Here is a 3,150-nt window from a genome sequence, read left to right as displayed (position 1 = left end):
TGGGAGACTAACCACTAAGTCTCTAAAGAGTCTCCACACTTATACATGTGAGGGACACAGAGATTAGGAATGAGACTCAAAACAGGAAGAATTCAAATGAAAGTCATAGATAACTCCTTCATTCACAGGTGCATACCAGGTGTCTACTCTCCACAGAGAAAGGAAGAGGAATAAGAAAGAAAAAGAAAATGGGATGGAAATAAAGAAAAGAAAAAATACAAGGTAAAACCACAAATCTCTCTGTTTCCAATTGAATCAAAGGGAAGATGTATTACTACAATTACTCTTAGTGATCCTGTGACCTGGTTCTCCAGGACCTTTACCTTAAGGATAGCCACAATGGCCAAAAATAATGATGAAAAATGGCTGTTTTGGGTGCCGAAACCTGTCATCAGATTGTTATGTTGGTGACTTCAGTTTGCCATGGGACAAATTTTTAAAGAAAAAATCAAACTGGGTAAAAGCTGCATACTTTTAGAAATACTGACAAACGAGCTAGCAAAATATAGCCAGAGACATTGAAATAAAGAACAAACTGACAGTAACTAGAGGGGAGGGGGATAAGTGGGGGAAGAATGGAAAGGGTCATCAAGGAATATGTATAAAGGACCATGGACAAAGCCAAATGGAAAGGACTGAGGGTGGGGTGGGGGAAACGAGTAGAGGGAAATGGAGACAACTGTACTTGAAAAACAATAAAAAAGTAGAAAAAAAACAAAATACTGACAAAATTCAATAGGTTAAACTATCTAAAAATAAACTTTAATCTAATAGAAAAAGCATTGAACAAATCAAACCAAAACTCAGGAAAATAAGTGAAGATAAAACTAAAATCAGAAGATTTCCAAACAAACCCCTCCCTGAAGTGACTGAGTATAAAAATTATGTAAAAAAAAATCTGTTTATATTAAAGGCCTCCCTCCTGATTCAACCCTTGATGCCACAAAAGCATGGTTAGAAGGTAGAGATCAAGTATTAAATATTCAGATAAGAACATTGTAAAAAGCATTTAAGGGATCAATATTTGCTGTGTTTGATAGCACTGAATCTGCTAAAAATTTGTGGAGACCTCTAAGCAAAATAAAAAGATTCACATCTGCTAATACTTTTCAAAGATTAGATTGCAAAAAACAGAGGATAAAAAAAGAAAAAGAAGGAGGAGGAGAAGGAAAATGAGGAGGAGAAGGAGAAAAATAGAAGCTAAGTTATAAAGTAGCCTGTCTAGGTGGTTCAGTTGGATGGAGTATTGTCGCATATGCTAAAATGTTGTGGGTTCAGTACCTGGTCAGGGCACATACCTAGACTGCAGGTTTGAGCCCCAGTCAGGATGCATATGAGAGGTCGTTTATTGATGTTTCTGTCACATCAATGTTTCTCTCTTTTTCTCTTTCTCTCCCCCTTCCTCTTGCTCTAAAATTAATAAAGACATATCCTTGAGTGAGGATTAAAAAATAAAATTTAAATTACAGGCTAAACAAGAGCAAGAAGAAAAATGAAAGTTAGCATAAAATGCTGAAATAAAATCTCTAGAAGAAAAGATTGGTTGTTTGCTGAAATTTTCAGGGAACTTAAATGTTCATCCTTTCCTCAGATCATGGTGAAATAAAATGGATAGATTTTGTCACAGGAGTAAAAGGGAGAAAAATTCTATACAAAGAAAAATCTATGAAAGCATCAGATAACAACAAAGATGCAAATAATGGTAACCTACAATTAAAGAATAGAGAAGTAACATGAGAAATACTGAATGGAGATGTGGAAAAAGGAGCACTGAAAAAATCATAGATGATCAACAAGAATCTTTAAACAAATGGAAGACAAAAGGTCATAGACTTAAAGGATTAAGGACAGGGAAATAAAGCTACCCAGATTGGGTCTGCTGAAGTACAGTTTCAGGGCAAAAAAAAAAAAAAGACCTAAATTTGATAGTGATGATGAATGTGATGAAAATGGTGCATCTGCATCAGTAGAAAGAGCAAGTGAATAAATAGACAAAAGTGAATCTATATCAAAATAGCAGAAAACAGAAAATGAGACCAGAGACCAGTAGTTTAATAAACAAATTTTCTATTTATTTTAATTAGGTTTTCAGCTGCTTTTGTCTTTGGAGGCTTTTAAAAAGAAAACTGAATTAGATTCACCTTAATGTCCACCTGTAAGAAAGGAAAACTTTTTGTTTTTTAACTTGTCTTTTTTTGTTATCTAGATGAGAATTTATTCTTGATGTACAGTTCTTTGTTATTTCAGGTGGTTCCAATATCGAAGAAATATTCTTGTACTATATTGCTTTTGTAATGTGAGAATGTATTAGTATAAATTAATAAAATATATACTATAAAAGAGAGCAAAAAAAATGAGTCTGGGTAAAGAGAGGTCCAAAATTATGGGCATAGGTACCTGCAAGCAAAGCCTTCCACATTCTATATTAATGTATGAATGTTAACCCCAATATACTGCTGACTGCATGTCTACTCACCATCAACTGAAGCCAGACAGATGACATGACCCAAATATGCCCAACATCTTAAATCTTAAGGCAAACTTGAACATGGCAATTTTTTTATTTAATTAAAAAATGACACTGGTAAAAGCTAGTATTATTGTGTTTTCAGTTTATAACTCCTCTTTTGATTCATTATGATATAAAACAGAAATGTATAAAACAATAATTATAAGTGAATGCTAAGGAGCACACAATGTAAATAGGTGAAATCTGTGACCATAACAACATAAAGAAGGTACAGAGCTGGATAGAAAAGGAGTTTATTTACATATATTACTGATGATAGTAACTATAATTCCATTCCCATTGTAACCATTCATGAAATTAGTGCATTCTTTCTGTATGTTATACAGAAAATAAAATGAAAAGGGAATCAAAATTGTTCACTAGGAAAAAAATAAAAAACAAAAGAATGCACTATTAGAGGAAATGAGGAGGAAAAAAAGATATAAGACCTATAAAAAACAAATGCCAAAATGACAGAAGTAAGTCCTGCATCATCAGTTTAAACCAATGGATCAAAAAAGAAATCACTGAGAAGATTAGAAAATACCTTGAGACAAATGAAAATGAAAACATATCATACCAAAACTTATGGGATATAGTGAAACAGTAAAAATTAATAGCAATAAACACCTACATTAAAC

The 3,150-nt window shown here is 33.0% G+C and overlaps 1 pseudogene; it reads left to right on the top strand.

Moving 5' to 3' along the window:
- The first annotated feature begins 362 nt into the window (after window positions 1–362).
- Window positions 363–1,987, top strand: LOC123807733 (annotated as a pseudogene).
- The last annotated feature ends 1,163 nt before the right edge of the window (window positions 1,988–3,150 follow it).

Source organism: Phyllostomus hastatus, unplaced genomic scaffold (assembly GCF_019186645.2).
Source record: "Phyllostomus hastatus isolate PE091 unplaced genomic scaffold, TTU_PhHast_1.1 phas_scaffold_46, whole genome shotgun sequence".
Lineage (NCBI taxonomy): Eukaryota > Metazoa > Chordata > Mammalia > Chiroptera > Phyllostomidae > Phyllostomus > Phyllostomus hastatus.
The sequence above is the reverse complement of the archived record's forward strand: the minus strand, read 5'-3'. Positions and strand labels throughout refer to the sequence as shown.